The following is a 26804-nucleotide window of genomic DNA, read 5'->3' as shown; positions in this document are numbered from 1 at the left end:
GAAGACCAATGTTGTGTGATCTTGAATTTCTTGCACAATTCCTTGAAGTCTTTATTCTTGAATTATCCTCCATTGTCAGTAATGATTGAGGACGGTACACCATATCTATAGATGATGTAGTTTGTGATGAAAAGTGCTACATTTTTTCCATCAGCAACTATGAGAGGGATTGCCTCTACCCATTTTGTGAAATAATTTGTAGCTGTGATAATGAACTTATGTCCATTGGAAGAGGTTGGGTGAATATGCCCCACCAAGTCGAAGGCCCATTATTGAAATGGCTATGTTGTAGTAGAGGGAATCAGCTCTCTAGCTGGAACATGAATGAGATTCTCATGTAGCTGACACTGCTTGTAGGACCTAGCATACTTAATAGCTTCTTGCTCCATTTTAGGCCAGTAGTAACCAGCACGAAAGAGTTTGTGAGCTAGTGTTAGGCCATTAGAATGAGATCTGCAAATGCCTTCGTGAATGTCAATTAGTGCGCATTTGGACTCGTCAAGTTCTAAACACCTAAGGAGTGTTCCATCAAGACCTCTCCTATATAGATCATCATCAATAATGACATAATGTGAAGCAGTATGGATTAGGTAACATTTCTCATTCTGAGTTAGACCTTCCAAAATGGTTTGATTACGAAGGTAGGAATAGATGTGATGGTAACAAGATGATTCTTGTCCTATAATAGAATAGATCATCTTGGAATCAAGTGTGTCATAGACTGGGTAGTGTAACACTTCCACCAAGAACTCATGTTGGAGATCATTTTTTGGCATTTGTAGCAGGGAGGCCAGAGTGGCCATGGCATCAACCACTTTATTATCTATGTGTGGAACTTGTTGGAAGGTGATGTATGCAAAATACTTCATCAAGTCATCAACCATGCATTTGTAAGGAATTAGTTTCTCATCCTTTGTTTGATAAACATCATTTACTTGGTTGATAACAAGCTAAGAATCATCAAAGATATCCAACTAATCTACTCTCCATTCAGCTACAATTTTCATACCATTGATCAAAGCTTCATATCAAGCAATGTTATTTGTACAAGGAAACATAATCTTGTACGCTTTGGGAAATGAGTATCTCTGTGGTGTAATGAAGAGTAATCCAACACCTGATCCTTTTTGTGTGAAGGACCCATCGAAGAACATAACCCATGTATGGTGAGTGAGTGTCAGAATTGACTCATCTGAGAAATCAATATTTATTGGTAGAAGACTCTATAAGAGCTGCCTTACTGAGCAAGTACTTTGGTGGATCTATTTTAGGCACAAGCCATGTAGTGTGAGCAAGCATGTAGTGTCTCAACTTCTAGGAAGCAAAGACAACTGCCAAGCATGCTTTCTCAATAATGCTATAGTTTTTCTCATAAGAGACCAATGTTCGACTCAAGTAATAAATAGCTCTTTCTTTGTTGTCATTGTCTTCTTGAGCCAACAGGATTCCCAAAGATGTTTCAGTGGCTAAAATGTATAAAAGAAAAGGCTTCCTATGCATAGGAGGCATCAGGATTGGTGGATTGACAAGATATTGTTTGATCTATGTTAAGCTTTTCTCACAATCCTGGCTCCAATTGAATTTCACACCCTTATGTAAGGTCTTTGTGAAGGGTTGTGATCTATTCACTAATTGTGAAATAAACCTGTGGATATATTGAAGCCTTCCCTGTAATCCTCTCATCTGACTAATATTCTGAGGTGGTGGCATGTCCATTATTGCTTTTACTTTTTCTAGATCTACTTCAATTCCCTTTGCAAAAAAAACATATCCCAACAATTTCCTCGATGTGACACCAAATGCGCATTTCTTAGGATTGAGCCAAAGACTAAATTTTTCCATACGATCTAGGATGGGACCCAAATCTTGTAGATGAGTATTGCATTTAGCACTTTTGACCAAGGTATCATCAACGTAGTCCTCCATGGTTCTATGCATCATGTCATGGAAAATTGTAGTAACAGCCTATTGATATGTAGCACCAACATTCTTTAAACCAAATGGCATCACATTCCAACAAAAGGTTCCCGATGCACATGTGAAAACCATTTTCATCTGGTCTTCTGGCACAATTTTTATCTGATTGTATCCAAAAAAACCATCCATAAGTGAGTACATATCATAGCCAGCCATCATGTCTATGATCATATCAATATTAGGGAGTGGAAAGTCATCTTTAGGACATGCCAAGTTAAGATCATGAAAGTTTGTACAAACTCTGATAGATTTATCATGCTTGGAAATAGGAATAATATTGGATATCCATTCAGCATAATCAATTGCACAGATGAAACCAGCCTTTAGAAGTTTCTCCAATTCGGCTTTGACGAGCAATGCAACATGACGGTGCATTTTTTGAAGCTTCTATTTAACTGGTTTGATGCCTGGTGCTATGGACAAGCGATGCATGATAAGATCAAAATCCAATCCTGGCATGTCAGAATATGTCTAGGAAAAAATTATTTTCTTTTCCTTGAAAAAGGCAATGAATTGTTCCTTCTCTTTAGGTGATAGTGACTGTGCTAGATGTATCACATGAGGATGTTCTTCTGTGCCCATGTTAATTAGCTGCATCAATTCTATTAACACTGATGATCTCTCCTAAAAGTAACTAGGAAGGACATCAAATATCTCATCCATGGGCACCTCAGAGAGGTTTTCACCCTTGGACACATCTTTTGTTTTTACTTTTTTGGGATCTGACACTGCCACAATGTGGTTTTCACCATCAGACCTCTTGCATTTTTTCTTTTTAATTGTGTGACTAAGATATTTGATGTCAACCTCAGTCATGTTGATACTCTGCTCATTGGTGGAAGACATTACAGGTTCAATAACATTTAGGTAACAAGCAAGAGCATAGTCATTCTGGAATGTGAGGACTTCATTAGATGCATTGGGGTTCTAGTCTATAAGCTTGAGATGTGCAAGTGAGAGAGTAGTGGCTAGTTCAATTGCGTTCACAGTATAGTCATTAAGTGCATGGCCTAGCAATTTGAGACTTATGACGACTTCATCCACAGGTGTATTCAAATGCCTCAGAATACTAACATCAAGAATTGACAACTCTAGGACACTAGTTGGATCAAACCCTTGTGACCTAACCCTAGACATTTCACACACTTCAATTTGATTTTCATAGACATGCACTTGGTCAATGTCTTTATCAGTAGTTGCTTCTAAAAGATTGTCAAACTCATATTCATGAGAATCGGTGCTACATGGTGAGAGACTATAGAACTCCCCAATAGTGATAGGGACATACTCTCCTTCCGCCTCTAGATTCTTACACAAATACTCAATACAGCATGACTGACTAGATTCTCCCTTTTCTGAATGACATTTGCGTTGCTTAGTATTGTCCTCAGAAGAATCACTAGTATCATCCACAGTGCTAACAAGTGGCACAAAGTCATCTGGCTCAGCAAATAATTTAGCGAGATCATAAGGAATAGGATGAGGGTAGGAATCCTCATCATTCGATTCTTCCTCTTGAGTATCTAACTCAGCTTGTGACTCATTTTTAGATGAACTTTTAGGTTTGGGGATGAATTGATTTGATCCCAAATGGAAAGGGACTTTCTTAAACCCTAGGCCAGTTGTATCACTGTTGCTTCAAGCTTTTTCTTTGATAGGATCAATTAGGCCATTATTATTGCACCCAATAGGGCTAGTTCCCTTGTAACCAAAATGCTTCATAAGCTTAAGACCAGGTCCATATTTCTTAGGAGTGATTTCTCAAGCTTGTTCTGTTAGGTCCATTGGAGCCTCTTCTTTGTAAAGCCATGTAGCAATGGCTCTATTTTCACTTTCATCTTCTAACGAAACTATAGCCTTGACAAAAGAGCCATTAAACTTGGTCTGAGGTGTCAGCATGAATGGCTTCTTTGCTTTTGAAGGCCTCCCATAATGTTGAGGGGACTCTGGAAGAGATGTTAATGACAACTCTAGTTCCATGTGGTACTCTCCCATACCAGTTTTTTTCAGTTTAAATGACTACTCAATTTGTTTCAGCTTATTTTCATCAGAATTAGTAGACTCATGGTTAGCAGGGACGAAATAATCAGCAGCTTTGAGCATATTGTAGGTGTAGCTAGTAGTGGTAGGAATAGTAACTTCGGAGCCATGAAATGGGAATTTGATGCATTGGTGGTATGTGGATGGCATAGTGCGCATCTCATGTATCCATGTTCATCCCAATAGAATGTTGTAGGCTAACGAAATGTCAAGCACCTAATAGGTGACATCCCTTTCGACAAGACCGACGTGAATTTGTAAAACCACAAGACCCAGTGACTTTTTTTCCACTTCATCGTATGCTTTAATAGTGATCTTTCATCGAGGATCAACAGAGTCCTTAGAATAATCCAATTGTCTAAGTAAAGTAGCAGAGACAATATTTAGGCTAGCACCATTGTCAATGAGTACCCGACGAACACATGTCTAGTGGGTCATAACCTCAATGTGTAGAGGCTGATTGTGTGGGTGATTCAGTGAGTTGTCATCCTCCTCGGAGAAGGTCATAAGATAAGGTGAGGTCAGGTGACCTACCATGGATTGAAATCGCTCAAGATCAAGATCTCAAGGAATGTTTACCTCAGTGAGCACTTTGTCCAAAATTTTCCTGTGAGTAGGCTAGATTTTGAGCAGCTCAAAGATGGAAATCTGAGCATTAGTTCATTTCAACTGATTGAGAACACTATAACTAGTTGTAGTCAAGTTTGTTGTGTGTTTTGCACCTTTACTGGATGGACCAGCAAGGGCTTTGTCTTTGTGTTGTTCAAGATTTGAAGTAGGAGGTGCAGGGCCTTTGAGCACCAACTACGCATGAGAGCAAGTAACGGCATTAGCACAGTGTTGTGAAGATGCATTATCCATCTTATTGGAAGTAGGGCCTTTCAAGACAAATGGTGTCTTAGGTTTGTCATTATCTTGCTTGCCCTTTATGGTAATAACATCATAGTATTTAGAATCTACAGGTTCAACCATGTGAATGACATTGTCATCATTGGAATATGTATAGTTGACCTTATTGTAAGGTTCTAGTTTCAAAGTCTCTCCTTTTTCATAAGCTAGGAAAGGCTCTTTGAATGCCTTGTGGTCCGAGTTTTTGTTATATCCATCTACCACAAGATCACCAGCATCAATCATGTCTTAGACTTTATGACACAAGTTTATATAGTTTCTAGTTTTGTGTCCCTTGCTTTGGTGATACTCACAAAATGAGGTCTCATTCCACCATGGTGGACGTGGTTGTGGATCATAGGGATGAGGGTTATCCATTGGTGAGATAAGCTTGTGTTGTAGCAATGTTTTGTAAACCATATCCAAAGGTTCTCCCAAAGGCGTATACTCTCACTTGGGTCATGTTGTCCATGAGTTTCTCAGTTTGTTCCCAGACATCTTATTGTCAGGGGGAGTCTTCTCAGCATTTTTGGCTGCTTTGAGGCAGTCTATGAGATTAAATGCCATTTTAGCAGGTTTGGGTGTGACATTTTCAACAACCCCATCATGTACAATTTCTTAGTTCTTGTTGACATGTTTGGTTTTATCCCTGTTGGAAGTGGAACCTTGTTTTGTGTCTCTCTGAAGAGTGAGCTCACCTTTCTTGACCATAAATTCTTTGATATGGATAGCCTATGTAATCATGTCTTCAAAGGTATGTGGACCTTGTAGTTGGACTCTATACCCAAAATCAGGTAAGAGGTGATCAATGAAAATGTCAATCTTCTCCATTTCTGGGATTTTACGAGAATACTTAGTGTATAGTTGTCTGCACCATTGGAGGAAAGTGAGAAAAGGCTCACCAACCTTCTATTTAAGGTTGCATATATGTCAAATATTGATAGGGTGTTGAATGTTATGAGAAGATTGTTGAACAAATGAATTGGAAATTTTGTCGAATGTCTTGATACCAGGAGGTAAATGTGAGAACCACTCCAAAGCTTGACCACCTAGGCTTCTAGGGAATAAATGCATGAGGTACATTTGATTGTGTATAAACTCCATAGACAAAGCACCAAATTCCCACAAGTGATCTTGGGGATCAGTAGTACCAAAGTACTTGTCATATTTGGGTAGTTCTACACCTCATGGGAAAGGTGGCCTGTTTATACTTTTGTCAAATGGAAATGAACAAAGAACATCCAATGTGTATGTCTTTGTGGGTTTCTCCTTCTCATGCATCATCTGAGCCAACTGGTCTTGTATAATTTTCAATTGTTTTTGGAGTTTGGAGGTCTCAGTTTCTTCTTTAGTTTTGACAATGGTTTCTACATTGAAATGAGAAGGTAACTTTGCTCCCTCTTGGGCAAGTTTGAGAAAGTATTTTTCTTTCTCTTCATTGATTAGGATTCCCATGACCTTTTGAAAGCCATGACATTTTGCTATGTGTTCAGGGAGGATTTCCACCTCTTCCTATTCCTCATTAGTGTCATATTCTTTCTCTTTCTCTTTGTCATCCCTAGGTGGTTCTTGATATCGACTATGACTACCATGTTCAAGTTCATGATTAGTCATTATAGGAACCTGTTCAATTTTTTTATGTTGTGTTTCAAAAGGGTCTCTGGAGAAAGGATCATACATTGTGTTTGGGAATGCAGGACCTCTACCTGTCTTAGTATCCTCTTGGTAAAAAGGATTCCTAATTTGTTGCAAATTGGAAAATGTTTGTTGAACTTGAGATGACCTAGCAGGTGAGGAAGACCATGAAGATGCCTCACTAGCCAAACTGGATACAAATTACATAATGAAAGGTAAGCGACCTCTGCCATGATTATGAACCCTAGCATGACCACGTCTAAGGTTATCAAGATAAAACATGTTGCCGCTTCTAGTTGTGACAGTCATAGACAAGGACAAGAAGCTAGAACCTGGACAAGGACTACACTAAGATTTAGTCTCAAAAAGGACAAGATAATAGTAAGAATGTTGTTCACTAAGGCACAAATGGTCTGATTTAAAGGCTCGAATAGCCAGAGATTATGACCAATGCGACACAAAGTATGACAAGCATTAAGACAAAGACAAAAAAAATTACTTATGAGACAAGACTAGTCAAGGTGTAAGACACAAGTCTTCAGCTAAGAGAAGTGTCGCTATTTTAGGATTGTTTGCAGACAAAGAGCGATAAATGAAACCAAAAAAAGATAGGGTGTAGGCTGCACATAGCTAAAATAGATCCAAATTGGCAATGCTGACACAAGATCTCACGCAAAAAACCTTTATGGGTCACACGAAGAAGTTTTATATGCCATGCGAAGAAGTTTTCCATCTCGCGTGAAGGTCAGTGACAGTAGTTTAATTTCGTGCGAAGAAGTTCACAGGGCCATGCAAAGACTCGTAATAGCAATTTAATTTCACGAGAGAAGAAAATGATTTCGTGTGAGGACCACATGATTTCACGTGATACCAAAATGATTTCGCACGAGAAAGTAGACTAGTTTTACAACAACAACTAATTTTGACAAATTTTTTGATCATTTCAGTAACCAAGTAGATAAATAGGCACATAGAATAGCAAGCAAGTGATTTCAAGCACATTTGAAAACATTGAGCAAGGGAAAAAGCAACCTTGTGCATGAACAATCAAGTGACTTAGTTTGTGCTAATTGCTAGGAGAGCTATTTGTGTATGTTTTCAAAGAGTTTTGCAATCATTGCACACTTTCCTAGAAAATGAAAAGTTTGGCTTCTCTAAGGTTTTTAGTAATGTTTTGACTCTGCAACTTTTATGACTCACAGGGGTGACCTCTAATCCTGGAACATCGAGGTTTCAACACAGTCCAAGAACTTAATCTTCAAGAGCTGTTGGGGAGATCTGACAACCCACAATGAACCACACCCATGGATATTTCTTCACAAGGACATTTATATAATGGTTGTCACTACCACGTCAAAAATGGCTACTACCACTTGAGGTTTTGTCAATGTAGTTTGCCCTGGAGAGGGATTTTCTACTACTGTTAACCCTCACTAAAGGTAATCGACTCACAATAGTGTACCACAAGGGGACTTAGCTTCCAAATTCAAGGTCTTGACACCTTTTCACTTTTAGCCCAATCAAAGCAAATAGATTAATCTGACACACTAAACTAAGAGTATCTCTTAAAGATCCATGATATCAACTCCCAGTGATCTATCAACCTCTCTGAAGAAAGGATGCCTCAATCAACAAGTTGAAGATTCATCTATCTGCGAGATGCTCAAAGTATCCTCCCCACCTATAAGGAATCCATCATAGAGAGGAGTTTTACTAGGAACCCACTCTCTCAAGATTCACGAATAGTGTTCATGGGGGTCTAATTATTATGTGTGTACAGATGTTAATTTTTGAAAGAAAATCTATCCAAAAGTAATCAAAGAGCACAAGGTGGTACACTTAATTCTTTAATTAATGCGAGGTGAGTCCAAAGATGTGGAACATTTAACCCCTCACACAAGCCAAAATGAGTCCACAACTCAAAAACTAGTGAGTTCTAGAAAGCACAAAAGGGTTGCCTAGTGGAGGATTTAATGCTTCTTTCCTGTAGACCCCTCCCCTTTCACGTGGTGTTGATCTTACAACCACAGGGTGAAATGAGGGGCCGACAGATTAGTGAGTCCAATAACCCAAGATAGCTAATTAGATCTATCACTAGTAACTAAGCCTACTAGGTGAAACTAATAGAGATCACAACCTAGTATCAAATTATGCATGTGTTGTAAAATGAGAACATGGAAGGAAACACACACAAGCTTGACACAAGAGATGTTCATTTTAGCTCCAAATGAAGTGTTATCAGTCAAAGAGAATTACCTGGTAATCCTCGCAATGTGCTTAGTAGATGTTTTACCTATTTTTAGCAACTTTATCACACCTTTTCCAATTATCCTGCAAACTACTATTATGCTGTTCCAAATAATTAGAAAACATAGAAAAATTAGAAACAGTGAGCAATTAGTAGAAAAACCAAAAAATACAAAAATCAATGCAAAAAATAGTATCTATCAGTAGAGTCTCATGCAAAATTCCTGACAATCCATGCAAAGAATTTTTACAACTCGCGCGAAATTATATTCGGCTCATGGAAAGAAATAGGCGTCGCATGAAGTTTCACACACTTAGGAAATTTCTCATGCGATACGAAAAGAATCTTTGCGCAAAGATTCTAGATCCTCGAGTGAAAATGAATAGTTTCGTGCGAAGATTCCTGAATCTATATGGAACAATACAGATAGAGAACAAAAAAATGATTAAAAAATGCAAAAAGAGGCCAAAAATTTGATTTTCCTTGCCACACGGTGGGCGCCAAAAATTTATGCGTGAATATGTGACCTCTGCTAACACACACACTTCAACACGATCTTTATTTGTAGATTCATCCCAGGATGAACATTGGATTGTTCATCCAAAAATTAGCCAGCAAAGCGACCTGTTGCCTTCTATCTAAAGGGAATTGCTTGTTAGATATCCTCAGATTTGAGGTGTTAAGCAACTAGACCCTTTAAGAATGAAGGATTTAAGAAATGAAATTAATCTATATGATTATGCAGATTAATCTAGAATGAGAAATGCATTCTAATCTAAGAACAAGTAAAGAAAACTAGGTTAATCATATGCATATTATGCTAAATGAAATTAAGATAAGGATGCAAATGTATGTAAAATATGAGCAAATGTGAGAAAATGTGAGTATGAATTCCAGCAGCAATTTGATGAAAATTTCAAATTCACCCTCTCTCAAAATGAAGAGATGAGGGTCTCTTAAATAGACTTTCTTGGAATCCATCAATGGTTGAGATCAATTTCAATCAACGGTCAGGATTAAAGTTGAAGTTCAATCTGTAGACACCTAAATTTGATTACATCGCTTTGGTAATCCTATTTAGCTATCTCTAAAGGCATCATTGATTAAATTCCTATTTAATTAATCCTTTGCCATCTCCTAGTTGATTAATTTAATTAATCATCTATAGTCCTAATTGATAAATCAAATAACCCATTATTTACCAATTAAATCCTATTCTCCTATCTAATTACAAAATCCCCATTTATTAAATAAATCTATTTGATAAATAAATCCCTCAAATCTAATAGCCCCTAACTTATCCCTAATCCTCCATTTAACCTAATCCACCCCATCCACCCATACTAACCAAGCTTAGCCACTAACTCACCCACCCTCATGAATGGCATCCACTTGCACATCTCTAACATCCGTAATCTAATCCTAAAACCAAGCCTAATCTCCCCTCTAATCATTTGCACAATCCTAAGCAAGCTTAAAACCTTCCTAATCAAGCCCAAGTCGAAATTCCTCTCATCTCCCTCAAAATATCTCAACCATAAAACTTTATGAAGCCCACTAGGCCATAAAGACTCTTACAAGCCCATTAATTTCTCTTAAAAGCTATTTATGAAGGGTCTTTATGAAGATTTTATCCCTTGAGCCTCCTTTGTTGACTCATCCTTCCCCTTTCCTCCATCCTCTCACCTTATGACAAGTGTCACCACCCTATTGGTGCTAAATAAGCACAATCCATGTGCTCCCCTTTAAGTGCATCCTAGCCCTCCCTCACCATCTTGCCATCCTTGCATCCTAGCCATCAATCCCTCAAGCCCTTAGCCTATAAATTGAATCCCCTCCCAAGCCATTTCAATCACAATCCATTTAGTAAAGTTACCATGCTATTTTGAGAAGCCATTTTATCAACCTCACTCACTCACACCAAAAAGCCACCAAAAATCCATTGAAGCCTTTGGAAGCAATCGAGCATACATCCCAAATCCACAAATAGACACATCTCCAAAACAAGAAAGGCCTCATTGAGAGAACCTCTTTATGGTTCATATTCTCAACTGAGGGTTTGTCTTTGTCTAGCATATATGTTACGCTTTTTAATTTTGTAAATGCTTTTATTTCATGTAAATTAGTGTTTCTAGAATAATTATTTAGTGTATACACAGTCATAAAGGAAGATTCCCAAATTAAAGGGAGTTAACTGATTTAATTTGAGTAGAATAAGGAGTTTACTTATTCAATTCCTTTTTGATCAACAGTGAACTGAGAATTTCCCTTTTTGAACTGAAGAAGGATTTTGGAGAGATATTTAATTTAGTAAAATGAGATATGCTCTCATAAATATATTTCCTATTTAATTAAATAATTTCATTTAATTAATTAGAGACACTTTCTTATTTAATTAAATAACTATATTTAATTAATTAGCAATTACTCCTATTTAATTAAATAACTTTGTTTAATTAATTAAAGAATAGCCTTCCATTTAATTAATCAAGATAGGCGTATTTATTAAATTAAATAAATTTAATCCCATAGTACATTAGCCTTAGGAGATAATTTAACTTAATAAAGTATAAATACTTTTAAATTAAATTATAATTAAATCAAGTAGGTTTAATGTGACTAATATGAGTACGTACTATAAGAATTAAATAAGAAATTTGATGAATGCAAATTAGGGTCTTCTACATTTGACAATTAAGTCAAGTAGCGAGTTAGATCAAGAATGTGCCTAATGAAATAGGACTTTAGCAATGATCAAAATAGACCAGAATTGGTATCATGGAAATGAGCCAATTTTTGGGTATTACAGATACCAACAAAGGTCTTCTTGTGAACACTCACATTTATCTTTGATTGAGCTACCCATTGGGGTGAAAAATAACCATCCAAAACCTTGGAGTTTTTCATGATCATATTTTCAAGTGAGAGATTTGAGATAATTATTTTCATTAGCATCATGCAAATTGACTTGTCAATAGAAGTGGTGCCAGAAGGAGTGCTTGAACCATTCTACCCAAAAGTAAGTTCATTTGATAGTTCTACAAAATATGTAGTTCTAATTTGATAGTCTATTAATATTCACAAGGTGTGCCTATCTGAAGGTGCACATTTCACCAAGGTGCGATTTTTAGAAGGTTCTCTTTTTTCATAGGTGTGTTAGGATCCATAGTGTGTTTCCCTAGAGGTGTGCAAATGGTAATATCTTGATTCACTATCTCCCTTTCATCAAGAATTGAGGTCTTTTATCAACAAGAAAGAGTTCCCAAGACTCAATCATTTTTGCAAGCCTCACAATGATAAAAGGACACCTAGGCTCCACCCACTCATATTTCAAATTTCATCATCATTATCCACTCTACATTCTACTTCACCCATTCCCATCATCATGTACCATGGATTTTTCAATGGCCAAAGTTCACCATTGAACCTAATTGGTCCATTACATTACTTACCCAAAAATCCTTAAAAAAATTGTCCACAATTCATCTATGGAGAATCATGAACATTTACAGATAATATTAAAATTCTCAAGGTAATCTATAATTGGAACTAGATTCAGTATATGGATGTAGTGTGTCACCTATTTCCTTACACTTTGGGGAAAATTGCATTCAATTGGTACCTCAATCTGCCACCAACATCAATCAAGAATGGAACTTTTTTGAGAGAAAATTTTTGGCACAATCCAAGGTCTACATTGATCTATCTATCCTACATCATTAGTTCATATCAATTAAAAGGGATCCAAAAGAGTCTATTTCACAGTTTAAGCATCACTTCAATAAGATGTATCAAAGAATGGAGTTTCCTTACACTGGACCACAAGAGGCTGCTATCCAAATCTATTTGGGGAAAATATATTAATTAACTCCTATTTTTCTAAGAAGGCTCCCACCCAAAGACATTCATACCCTTGAAAAAGCCTACAAAGAGGCTATTACATTCATGAAGTGGGTAGATCCCCATGGTGGAGGGAACTTTGTCTCTTCCTTCACTTTAAATAATGTAGCAACCATACCACCATTTCTAGTAGGACCACCTACTACACCCAATCAATTTTGAATCCAATACCTTTACTACAACATGTTCCTATTGCTCCAATGCCAACAATTACATATTCAGGGTATGAGCCCCAAAAGACTACATTCTTTGAGAAAAGGACTTCTCCACCTACTAAAGTTGAGAACAATATGGCTAGTAAGTTTCAAGACACGAAGAAGATAGTGTCTTTTTTATCCAAAGAACTCATCAAAATAAAGTAGAATTCCTCAAGAATCCAAGGCAATCATCCAAGACAACTTGCATCCCAAAACAATTATTCTCGAAATTAGAGTAGAAATTATGGCCCCTATGATAGTATCAATAATGATAATAATGGTATTATGGGTATGAGTCCAAATGAAAATCAATATAGGTACAATGATGTTTCATATCACCCTTCTGATGTAGATGCAACCTGGGTTGCCTTGCTATCCTACTAATTTTTTTTAACTATGTCAAGTAATGCCAAGTTGTAACCATTTTTGATTTTTTGTATGCATTGAGTTGTCTAGCGTTGGTCAAGAATTTCTATATGTGTTGAGTTGTCTAGTATTTTCCAAGCATTAATTTATGCATCAAGTGAACTTGATGTTTGATAATGTTCAGTTCTTTCTTTGACCAATTTTTCATGTGATTGGTTCTTAGTTTGATCTGACTTGTGTATTTAATTTAGACCATAAATTTAATGTAAGGATCTTATCTTGGGATGTGTGTAGACCTCTTTGATGTTGGATCTCTATTATGTAATAATATATAATCTTTTGTAAGCCCTTTTGGCAAGTATAATTAGGGATGTTTAGGTTAGGATAGGGGAGAGAAAGAGAGAGTGAGAAGTTGAGGAGGTTGGAAGTTTGAATTGAGGACTTGTGAATTCATAAAATCTTTGTATTGTTCATAACCCAAAAAACCTTAAACTTGATATGAATGTTGATAATTTGATGAAGAAATAAAGTAATTGTTCTTCTCTCTCCTTATTGTTGTGCTATGTTTTTTTTTTCTTTCATTGTGTTACTCAACGAGGTTGTTAGATAGTTAGGTAATCCTTTGGCCCTAGCTATTCAATGTCATCCTTGTGTTAGTTGATATCAGAGCCTCAAGTTCATTCATAAGAAGATTAGATCATGTAGAACCATAAATTAGATTTGGTTGTAGGGTGAAAGATCTTCGAATTTGACCTATAACTTGCAAAGGGTTGCAATCTTATAGAAACCTATCTATCAGGATGGTTCAAGGTAGAGAATATGTTGACACTACTTTTATGGACATGTTGACAAAAATTGAAGCTAGATTAGATTTTGTGGAGATAGTCTAGAGGAGAGGAGTGCATCTTGATTTTGTGAGTAATGATGAAGAAAATGTACCAAACCCTAATCCAAAACCTGAAGAAGATCAAGATAAAGAAGATTTCCAAGAGTATTATCTAGAGCACATTCAAAGTCTTTTGTGGAATTTGTTCCTTATGATGGAAATCTAGATACTAATGTTGTGTTGGATCTCTAACATGGAGAAATTTTTTGAGTTTGGGGGCACTCCTGATAATAAAAAGGTGAAAATTTTAGTCACTATGTTGAAAGGTCATGCCTCACTATGGTGGAAGCATTTACAAACTGATAAATAGAGTAGAGGAAAGGAGAAGATCAAAACTTTCTTGAAAATGGTGAACAAGGTGAAGAAGAATTTCCTTCCTCCTAATTACCAAGTTATCTTATTGAGAAAGATGCAAAATTTGAGATAGAAAGACATGACTATGAAGGAGTATAGTAAGGAATTCTATAGATTGGACATCAGATCTAGACATATGGATAATGAGATTGAGAAAGTTGCAATGTATCTAAATGGGTTGAGAACTAAAATTCAAGATGAGATAACTTTTTTGAAATTGGAAAGTGTGGAAGAAGTATATCAATATGCCTTGAAGGCTGAGGAGATCTTAAAAAGAAGCATGAACAAAGACATAGAGGTAGAAGAGGTAGATTCCAAAGACACGGAGGTAGATCTTATAGAAAAGGTGGTAGATCTAATAACTCTACACAAGATAAGGAAAAATTTGAATGGAAAACTAATGAGAAAGAAAGACCAAGTGAAAAGGTGGTAGTTTTTACTAAGGAGGTGCTAGTTCTTATAAAGGAAGAGGCAATCCTTATTCTAGAGGTTTTTTTATGATAATTTTTTTAGGTGTGGCAAAGAAGGGAATAGATCCTTCGAGTGTAGACACTATGATGAGAATGAAAGTGGTAGCAAAAATGTTATGATACAAGGTCAAACTGTACACCCTCAAAGTGATCATGAGGCAGGTGAAAATTTGATGGTGTAACATGAAATCTGTGTAGTGAGAAAGTTGAGGACAAGGAACCTATTCATAGAAGAAGTATTTTCAAGACTAGATGTAAGATAGCTCAGAATTATTGCAAAGTGATTATTGATAGTAGAAGTTCAACAATTTTGGCATCAGAAGAGTTGGTGTTGCAGAGGTTAAAGCACCCTAAACCCTGTCATGTTTCATGGATCAAGGATGAGTATAAGATTATGGTAAGAGAGAAATGTGTTGTGAAATTAAATATTGGATACTATTTTGATGAAGTTATGTGTGATATTATGCCTATGGATTGTTGTCATGTTCTGTTAGGTAGACCTTGGCAATATGATAAACATGATGTGTATGATGGAAGATTGAATCAATATACTAATTGGATGAATGGATTTATGGATACCTTGATGCCTTTGATTGAGTCTTCTGATGAGAAAAATTTTAGTAGTATGAGATTTTGGATGGTTAGTGGAAAGCGGTTTTAAAAAGAAATGAAAAAGAACCAAGTGTTTTTTCTATAATCCCTAGAGGGCCGAGTTGTGGTAGTAATGATCAAGCAATAGAGTATAGTAATGATTGGGTGGTAGATAGAGGCTAAGAAACATAAAATAATAGAGACTAAGTGAAAGAAAAAAGAGACAGTGTTAGTCAAGTACCAATAGAAATAGAAGTTTTTTTGAACAAGTACAAAAAGATTATTGTAGAGGATATACCTAATGGTTTTCTACTAGTATGAAGTATAAGTCATTGTGTGGATTTGATTGTTGGAGCTAGTTTTTTGAATAAAGAACCATATAGATTGATACCTATAGAGAATGAGGAACTTAACAAACAAGCACAAGAGTTGTTGCAAAAAGGTTTGATCATAGAAATTTGTACTCCATGTGTTGTACCTATTATATTCGCACCAAAGAAGAACAAAGAATGGAGAATGTGTACCAATTCTAGAGCTATTAACAAGATCACAGTAAAATATAGGTTTCCTATGCCAATGATGGATGGCATAATGGATTTTTTAAGTCGAGAAAATTATTTTACGAAGATTTATTTGAAGAGTGGTTATCATCATATTAGAATAAGATAAGGTAATGAATGGAAGACTACTTTCAAGACAAAAGATGGTTTGTATGAATGGTTGGTTATGTTTTTTGGTTTGACTAATGCACCTAGTACTTTCATGAGGTTGATGAATGAAGTTATAGTCAAGAGATTCTTGGATAAGTTTGTGATTGTTTATTTGGATGATATTTTGATATTCAATCAAACTAAGGAAGAACTTCTAGAGCATGTTAGGAAAGTATTGCTGATATTGAAATAGGAGAAGTTGATGATTATTTTGAAGAAGTATTCCTTTATGCAAGAGGATATTGTGTATTTGGGATTTTTTATTTCAACTGATGGTTTGACAATGGATCTTCAGAAAGTTAAAGTAACTTTGGAATGGCCTACACCTAAGAATGTGGGTGAGGTAAGATCATTTTCATGGTTTGACTAGTTTTTACAAAAAGTTTATAAAGAATTTTTTTTTTTTTTTTGTAATGCCATGACCTAGACAATGAAAGGAGATAAAAAGGATTTAAAGTGGAGACATGGGGCTGATAAGAGTTTTGAGACTTCGAAAAAAAAGGTTGTTGAGTTACCTGTATTGCTTTTCTTGATTTTAATAAGATATTTCAAGTTTATTGTGATGTAAGTGGTAGTATAATAGGAGTTGTGTTGAATCAAGAAGGTAAAAACATTTCTTTCTTTAGTGAGAATTTGAATGATTCTAAAAGGAAGTATTATGTGTATGATCAAGATTTTTATGCTATTTTTCAAGCCTTGAGAAAGTGGAGACATTATTTGATTCTGAATTTGTGTTATATACTAATCATAAAGCTTTATAGTATTTGGAAAGTCAATGTAAGTTGAACCAGGGAGATATGAACTAGGTTGAATATTTGTAGACTTTCACATTTTTATTAGGAATAAAAATGGAATTACTATCAAGTTGTAGATGCATTGAGCAAAAGAAATTCTTTTTTGACCGAGATGAAGGAGTTGTATGATACAAACACTTATTTTTATGACGTTTGGAGAGAGTGCAGAGCACCAAATCTATCAAGTCAACTGAGTAAGTGTGATGAGTATTTCATTCAAGAAGGTATGTTGTTCAAAGGGATTTAGTTGTGTATACGAAGAGGTTCTATGATAGTTAATTTGATTAAGGAAAAGAATTATGGTGGATTGGCTAGACATTTTGGAATTGATCAAACATTGATTTTTCTTAAGGATAAGAGTTGTTGACCACAAATGTATAAGGGTGTTTAGAAGTTTGCAAGGAGTTGTGAAATTTTTCAAGTTGCAAAAGGAGTAAGTTAGAATAATGGATTGTATACACCTATTTCTATTCCTGAGAAACCTTAGAGTGACATCAGTGTGGATTTTGTTCTTGGATTACCCAAGATAAAACGAGGGTATGATTCCATATTCATTGTTGTGGATAGATTTTATAAGATGACACATTTCATATCATGTAAGAATACATCAGAAGTTGTTCATATTACTGAATTTTTCTTCAAAGAGATTGTTAGATTACATGGATTACCAAGAAGTATTGCTTCTGATAGAGACAACAAATTTGTTGTTTATTTTTTGAGGACTTTGTGAAAGAAGATGGATACTAAGTTGAAGTTTAGTTCTGCATTCCATCCATAGGAAGATGGACAAAAAGAGGTTGTGAATAGAAGCTTGGGTAATTTGTTGAGATGTTTAGTTGGAGATAAGATGAGGAATTGGGCACAAACTAAGTTTACACATAATAATTCTATGAATATGAAAACTATAAAAATAAATTTTGAGATTATTTCTGGAATGTGGCCTAGAGGTATATCAGATTTGAGGGATTTTGTTGTGAAGAAAATAGAAGTGATGAATGGGAATTATTTGCTGATTTTATGAAGCCTTTGCATGAAGAAGTCAAGATTGGAACAATGTAATCATAAGTATAAGTAAAATGTTGATAAGTCTAGGAGACATCATTTTTTTGAAGTTCGTGATGTGGTGATGGTTCAATTGAAGAAGGGAAGATTTCCTATTGGAACATACAGTAAGATGAGGAAGTTTGATAGAAGTAATTCTTATGAAGTTGAGTTCCAAATGACATGGATATATATCCTATATTCAATGTTTCTAATTTACATAAGTATCATGAGTTAGATGATGATGATGTTGTACCAGATGATTATCCTAAGAAATTGGTTGAAGAGGTTGAACATGTATTGGATAAAAAGAATTGGTAAAAGGACAAGGGGAAAATATTACTATGAATATTTGGTGAATTAGAAGAATAGACTAGTTGAAGATGCTACATGGATTTCTCAATCTAAATTAGATTAAGCTTAGGTTGTGACACTCTCATGATTCAGGACAATCATTTCTTTCAACCCTAGTTGTCTAATGTAGGAGCCTCCTAAGTTTCCTTTCTATCATGCTCATTTTGTTAATTATGTCAATTAATGCAAAGTTCCAGTGGTTGTCAAGTTTTAGTCATTTTTGAGTTCTATGTGTCAAGTTGTCTAGTGTTGGAACAAACTTTGGAGTTTAGTGCAATGTTGTTTAAATCATATAATAAATATACAGGAGAAAAAAATGATCAAGATGATCAAGAGGATTTTGTGTTCCCATTCAATAAAGAGAAAGAGCATGGACACTCTAGGGCACATGCTTATTGTAGCAATAATATGAACACACAAAGTTTGAAAAGTATAGAAGAGTCTCTACTAGATGATGTTTCTCTATGGTTGCATCCTACTCCTTTAGACATGTATGTTTGTAAAACTCTAATGAATTATGAAGCTCCAACCAATATTACCCTAAAATTTTAGAACGAATTGCATGCAAAGGATGAGGTTTTGAAAGGTTCTATGGATAACATAACAAGAAATTTAAAATATCTTGGAGAAGATCAGAATCCAAACATCCTTTTTCTTCCTAACCATTATTTCCTCCATCAAAGAATTCATTCAAAGTTGGAATGTGATAGTTTCCAAGATGCAATATCTAATTTGTTAGCACAAATAGATCAACTTGATAGAAGTAGTGAAATTATTGCAAGTTTTGATGTTGCAATAAGTGTCAATATCTTAGGAAATTTTGAGGATGCAGATAATTTTGAAACTCCAAAAATCCATGGAATGACAAAAAATGATGGAAATGCAAAATATCTTGAGGTTAATGAGATTCTCAAATTAGGAAGTCATCAAGAAGAAGATACCAATGCTTCCTACTATGATAATGATTCCCCATTGGATAATAATAGGATACCTCCCTTAGAACAAGATATGTCATCAAATGAGATGGATAGAGTGCTTAATTTGGTCTCAAGCTTGACTAATTTATGGGTATTCTAAGTATATATCAACCTATGCAATAATAAATTCATGAAGAGTTCATCATTTTGGGTTCCATTCAGAAGTAGGCTATCCTAATTTCTTGTTATCTTGGGAGATCATCATGGAAGGTTAGTATGATTTTGAACATGCTTCTCAATATATGAGGGAGGAAACACCTTGATTAATGATATTAATGATTATAACAATTTGAAAGGAAGGCAACTAATTCAATTTTCTAGTCCCAAGATCCTAAATGGGATAATTCATGGTTTAGGGGTAATAATGGTGATAATAAAGACCATAAACATAATGTTCTATCTTTTCGGTCTTGTTCTCATAGCTATATTACAATGTTGATGCTAATGTTTCCATGTGCACATGGAGTTGTGTACCATGAGATAAGACCACCACAAGAGAAATTATAATGTGTGAGTGCACCACTATGGTGGGGGACTTGATAAATTTAGGTGATATATTTCTATTGTCCCTCTCAAGTTGATAATTTTTAGTTTGAATATTATGCTAATGGTAAAAGAAATTATTTGTGGATTAATCATGGCCATGGAGAGTTACCACAACTTCTGATTTTGTGTGATTTGTGCCCAAATTTTGAACCAAGATTTTCCAAATTTTATTTTTCTGAGTACAAAGAGAATTCAACATCTTTTAGAACTATATGGGGTGGTTAATTACTACTACACCTAATGAAAAATCTACTAACAACCACCCCATGCTTTTATTATTCAAGGGTTTTTTTATATATGTTTTTATTTTTGTTTTTTTAGTCTTTTTAGTTAGGTGTTAGTTTTCTTTGTGTCAAGTCTATTTTTTTGGGTATTTACATATTTTTTCTTCTTTTTCTTCTTTATTCTTTAGGTTAGGGATTTAGTGTGTTTTATCAAGGTTGTTCCCCAACATGTGGTCCATCCCAACTAGTCTCCATTTCTAGAAGAGGTTTTTCTTCATTAAAGCATTTGGATAACTTTGTTTCTTGTACAAACTAAATATAGATGTCACTTGTAGGTGAAGAGGAATTTAAACCTTAAAATTGGATTCTAGATTGGTCACTTTCAACACTTCACAAATTAAAATAATTTGTTATCCAGGTTACTTTCAATTAAGGTGGACGATAGCAAAGGATAATTCAAAACTTACTGGTCTAGATGTAAGATTTCCCTAAAGACATATTAAGATCATTGTTTGGAGTGTGAGTTTACCAAAAGTTCATTAAAAGAGGAATGAAAAGTCATTAGACTAGAATAGAACAAAAAAAGAATTACCAATTAGAGTCAAGGAAAGTGAAAGAGAAAATAAAAGAAAATCAAAATGGTGTCACACAAATGATTATGGAGCTTAGTATAAATGAAAAGGGTAATCAAGTTGAGCTAGCATAGCATAATCTCTAGCCTACTTTGCACACAAAAAAAAAGGCTTCAAGGAAGAATCAGGTGGAAATGCACAAGCTCTATAAAGAAAGAAAATGGATTACCAAATACCCAAATATTGGAAATCAATGACTTATTAACAATCCTCTGAATGGATTCTCACAACTAGTCATTCCATGATTGGTAGTAGGTTTGTGGGGATATTTGATGCCCTTTCCATTTAGAAAAACATTATTTCTATGTTGTTTCACAGTCATGGTGGTTAGCACTTAGGAGTGTCAAGGGAATTAAGACACTGAAAACACACTGAGCATGGAAAATGAAAAGTTATTAGAAGCCACTAATGGCATCTAGAATCAAGTTGCAAACTTGACATGGGTTTAAAAATTTCTTTCTAATAAAAAAATGTCTTTTCCTTTTATTTCTTTTCTCAGAGCTATTTAGCTATGGTTCCACAACATATGTCCCATTTTTTACTTTAGACATGGGGACCCCCCCTTTTCAATTTAACTCCTAGAAGATCATTCCTCGAAATAGGGTATCTTCCAAGGTGCCTTGGGGAGTACAACTTCTATAGTAAATGTTTAGGAGTCTAGTTAGTTAGCATCATTTGAAATTTGTCAACTTGGAAGATCAAGTTCTACATAGAGGCCAAAGGTGCACACAAGCGTACCCTAATAAGTGTACCACGTGTGTTTTCTTGACCTATTTTGCAAGCGCACATTGGCACACATTCCAAAGTTGCATTTGGTACACCCCTTTCAAGGGGTGCATACCATGGAACTTGACCCATTTAGTGCAGTTGACACACTTGTGTTATGTGTGCTACTATGCAATTTTTCCTTTTGTTAGTTTTTTCATCAGTCAGGTCTAGTCATTAAGCATTGATTTTACCCACTAGCAATAGTAGACTAATGTTTATCTTTTGTAGATCATCCATAGTATCAAAGATTACCATAGTATGTCATGTGCATATTCAATAGAGGCTCCTTGGGAATTCAGATAGAAGAAGAATAAGGAGTTCAAGTACATGACAATTTTGTACTATAAAGAGGGTATAAAAAATCAAAATGATTAGGAATAATTAAGCAAGAGTGGTCATAAATCTCATTTGAGAAAAACCTAGAAGGTGTTCATCTTGCACAACTCCTTGAAGGTGTGCTAGTGTGAAGGTGCACTAGTGAAAAGGTGCACTAAGTGAAAATGTGTGTCTTTGAAGTTTTTGAGGAAAAAATTTTACCTCCAAAGGTGCAAAGGTGTGCTAGTGCAAAGGTGCACTTTTGAATTTTTTGTGGAAATCATTTTACCTCCAATAGTGTTAGGTGTAAAAGTGCAAAGGTGCACTAAGTTTGAAGGTGCACTAGTATACATATCTAAAACATCTAGAGATCCCCAAGATAATCATGGCTTCCTCATATTCTGCAGTAGCTAAGATCACACTCAAGGCCATGAGTTTTAATTTACAAGGAGTTCCCAAGAAGTCACACTTCATGGATTTGTACTTGAGAATGAGAGATAGTGAATTCTTCTAGATGATATACAAGAGAATAACTAGATAATATCAATGATTGGATTGATATTATACAAGCCAATAATAAGTTTGTGTTATCTATGTATGAAGATATCCAAGATATGCATAAAATACATGCCCAACTATTAGAAGTTGATAAATACTATTGCAACCAAATTAGAGATTTTTTATGACGACTCTAGAAAATAACTATGCTCACTAAAAATAGTTGTACAAAAATTCAAGCATCCTTTGAAGTAGTATCCTTGAAGAATGATTTCAGATGCATTTTTTAAATTTAGGAGACACTAAGGGAGTTGGACTCTAAGTTGCATGATTTTACAAATGTAAGGAAAGAAGTTCACAATTTCTACAGGGAAGTCAGGGAAAAGTATGAAACTTTAGACTTGTTCAATCCTCAAGAAATCACCCCCACCATCAAAAAGTTCAAATGGGAACATCCAAACATAATTTTGGTTGAAGGTCAACAAGACCCATATGTTGGAAACTAAAATCTGTGGACTTCAAAAAAAAAATCATTTTTTGGGAAATTATGGACATAGCAGAAATCTTGTCAGTTTTGATCCTTTAACTAAGGTAGGCTTTTCAAAAAGGTGTGTTTTTCATAAGGTGCACCAAACACAAAGGTGTTATTTTCATAAGGTGAACCAAACATAGAGGTGCACTTCACACAAGGTGCATGAAAAACTAAGGTGCACCAAGGGTTTTGATAAGTTGTGGTTGCACCAACACTTAACTACCAGTTCCTTTTTTTGAGCATTCCATGCACTAAAAGTACATTTTGACAGCATTTTAACTACCATAGATGCCTAGAGAAGGTCAATCTTGCATTTTTTGAAGCTACTCCCATATCATCTCATGGATTCTCTCCTCTTATCTTCTTCTCCTTTTATTATTTTCAATCATGTAAAGGATCATGTACCCATTAATTGATATAGATAGTCACTTTGTATATAATTAGCTTTATTTTATTAGTTTTTAGCACATTGTTTGCATTAGAAGAGCTCTTGATCCTAACACAAAACAAGGAGAGGGTTTCTTATAAATATATGAATGCAATATGTACTTTAGGCTGATATTTTGATAAACTAATAAATACTATTGGTGCTCTCATATTGAGTGTAGTAGATCTTGTCTAAGTGTCTTATTTTTAATAAATTCATGTTCATGAATAGTAATGGAGTTAATGGTTTTATTGTGTTATGATAATTGTGTGATCTTTTAGTTCTAGTGTTTTCCTTATGTTAACAAATTTCATTCTTGTGACAAATTGGAGAAAGGATCGGTATCGCTGTTGCATAGTTTTTTGTCTCATGTATGCACACTTTCTATGGCTACACGATTTAATGAATCATGAAACATATTTCAGTTTTATTAAAGTTCCCATTGATGATTGCATCAGTGGAGTTGAGGAAGCATTTCTCCTAATTTGATTGTTTTCCTATGAGGTCCTTTTGATAATTTAATTTGTGGATGTGCTTTTTCTTTGGCTTATGTTTTTTAGGAACGTACCTTTCATTAGCTTTCTTTAATCTCTTGTTACTCTATCTTCATTATTTTCTTTTCAATCATGTGGTTAAAATAGGAATTTATATAGTTGTATTGATTAGAAATTTCATTCAGCATAAAATACAAAATACAAAAAATATAATATTTTTTTGGTTACATTTCATCAAAGTTGTGCAAAATTGATAGATATCAATGAATACCTCCTTCTGAACCCTCACATTTATCTTTGATTGAGCTGCCCAATGGGTTGAAAAACAACAATCTAAAACCTTGGATCTAGTCATTGATCATCTTTTCAAGAGAGAGAAGTGAGAGAATTTTTGTCATTAGCATTGTGAAAAATGACCGCTCAACAATACTTATTATCTTTTATTCACTTCACGTGCACTTAGTGACAACTATTATAACTTGGTGACCATTGAGTTCTTCATTGACTAACAAAACTATCTAACTCAATGCAACTTACTATTTATTTCTCTTCTCACTTCATGACTTCATAACATTCTCATAATGGTCTCAATTCTTAATCAAATCATGCAAAACAATTAGATGATCATTATACTCTCAAATTCTAAATCATCAAAAGTTCATTTGAATCCATGTACATTTATCAACACTTTCTTCATCATTCTACTTTCTTCAAATCCTCTTCATCAATCCAATCCCCTTCATCAATCATATGATATGGAACTCTACAAACTTAAAATAATTTCTTACCAATTCAGGCTTGACATCAATGGAAACATAAGGGTATGTGTAGGATCATGGTCAACCAAACTATGTTCTTAAGTGGCAATAAAAAATCAGCAAATAAGGGCTTTGTCAACTTGACATGCAATTTTCTACTTGTTATAAAATTTATATCAAAAATTTGAGAGAAAAGAATTTGTAGGAAATTGAATTTAGTTTCTAAACTACTAGACCTTATCTATAAATAAATAAAAAATGATTGGTCAAAATTTTGAATTTTAATGCAATAGTACAAAAATTTCAGGACAAAAATAAGTAGACTTATGTCTAACCATCTTAATCAAAATCAAATGATAATATTTTTCAATAATATTGTAGATATAAGAGGTAGACTCATGCTTGGATCTGACATATATTTTTTGGTATTTTTATTCTAAACAAATAATTAATTTTTTTTTTTTACTTTTTTATTTTTGGAATAAAAAAATCTCATGTATGACCACCTTAACTAATTCAAAAATCTACAAAATTTAATTTTTTACTTTTATTTTCCATATAGCTGAAGAAACATAGAATGTGATGCATCTTTTGGATTTCAAAAATGTTGTACCATTTGAAATTTATAGTTTTTTTCAAATAGTGTGTCAATCATCACTTTATATTTAACTCCATTAGAAAATAAGTAATAATGACTTATTGAACTCATAATTTGACAAACTTTACATTTATGGAAAGATAAGGACATTCTTAAGAAACCCTTTTCATTTAATCAAATTTTGGTGAAAAAATGTCATCAACTACATGTTTGAAGTAAAAAACACACAAGAATAGGCAAAAAACACATTTTTGGGATGTTTTTAAAGTTGACCATATAGGGTTGGTATTGAAAGACATAGTAGGGCTTATAAATGTATTAATTATTTTTGTTTAATATCAGGATGGGTGGGAAAATATTTGGAATAGATCTTGATATACTTGGAGGCTTTTCAGAACTACATTTTGTTTAGATCACCACTTTTTGGCACACCATGATCCTACACATACCCATAACAACAAATATGTCCCTTTCACATGCATTAATAAAATTATCAATTGGGGCTAAAAATCTCCCCCTTGAGCATTGACGGAAAAAATTTTTTACATATTATGACATTATGAAATAATAAACCATCTAAAAGCAACATAAATATCTTCAACTATGACTTCATTTAGGTTCTCTACAACTTTAGTTCTCTTCTCTTTACTAGGTTCTCTACAACAAGTTTTCTTACTTGATCTACAACTACTCCCCCTTTAGATATTCTTCACTATCTAATGACATCTTCAACTCATTCGGCCCCCCCACATCCCCCCCCCCCACCTTTGAGTTAACAACATATTCTATCCCCTATTGACAATAATAATCATCTTCATTCAACAAAAACTCCATTTCTTTTGTTTCAAATTATCTTCCTTTACTATCAACCATTGATCTCTCCTTCTGATTGATTCTCAATATTGTTTCATACATACTCATCTCCATACAGATTCTCTCCCCCTTAAGTACTTCTCTACCTTTACAAATTTAGTTTCCTAGACATTATCTCCCTCTTAACCTCATCTCTCCCCTTTGACAACAATGTCAAACGTAAATATAAGTTTCAATGAGAAACTTAGAAAACCTTGTAGTTATACTTTGTACCTTGAATGTAGTGATTAGGTCTTCCACATTACAATCATTTCCAGAACTTTAGGACTATCCCTAAAGAATAAATCTAACATCAACTTCATAAAGATATTTTGATCAACCATGAATTGATGCAACATGCATCCTCACTTAGTGAACATTGGATAGGGGAAAGACCCCTAATTTACCTCTTAGATAGTCAAAAGAATCCTTGGGCAATGGATTTGTAAATATATCTTCTATCTACTCCTTGGAATTCACATAATCTAATCTAACTTGTTTATCTTGAACTTTCTCTCTCAAGTACTGAGACTTTATAGATGTGTACCTTGTATTTGCATGCATTGTAGGGTTCTTTGATATGTTTTAATAGCACTTGTATTCTCACAATAGATAGTAATATGTTTTGTGAGTTCCTTGTGCATACCTTCCAATTGTATTTTGATCCATACAATGTTTGAATAGTTAATAGCAATAGCTACATACTCATCTTTAGTAGTAGATAGTGACATA

The sequence above is a fragment of the Cupressus sempervirens genome, chromosome 10 (assembly GCF_028749045.1).
Source record: "Cupressus sempervirens isolate cs-2001-9-10 chromosome 10, ASM2874904v1, whole genome shotgun sequence".
In the NCBI taxonomy this organism is placed as follows: Eukaryota; Viridiplantae; Streptophyta; class Pinopsida; order Cupressales; family Cupressaceae; genus Cupressus; species Cupressus sempervirens.
The sequence above is the reverse complement of the archived record's forward strand: the minus strand, read 5'-3'. Positions refer to the sequence as shown.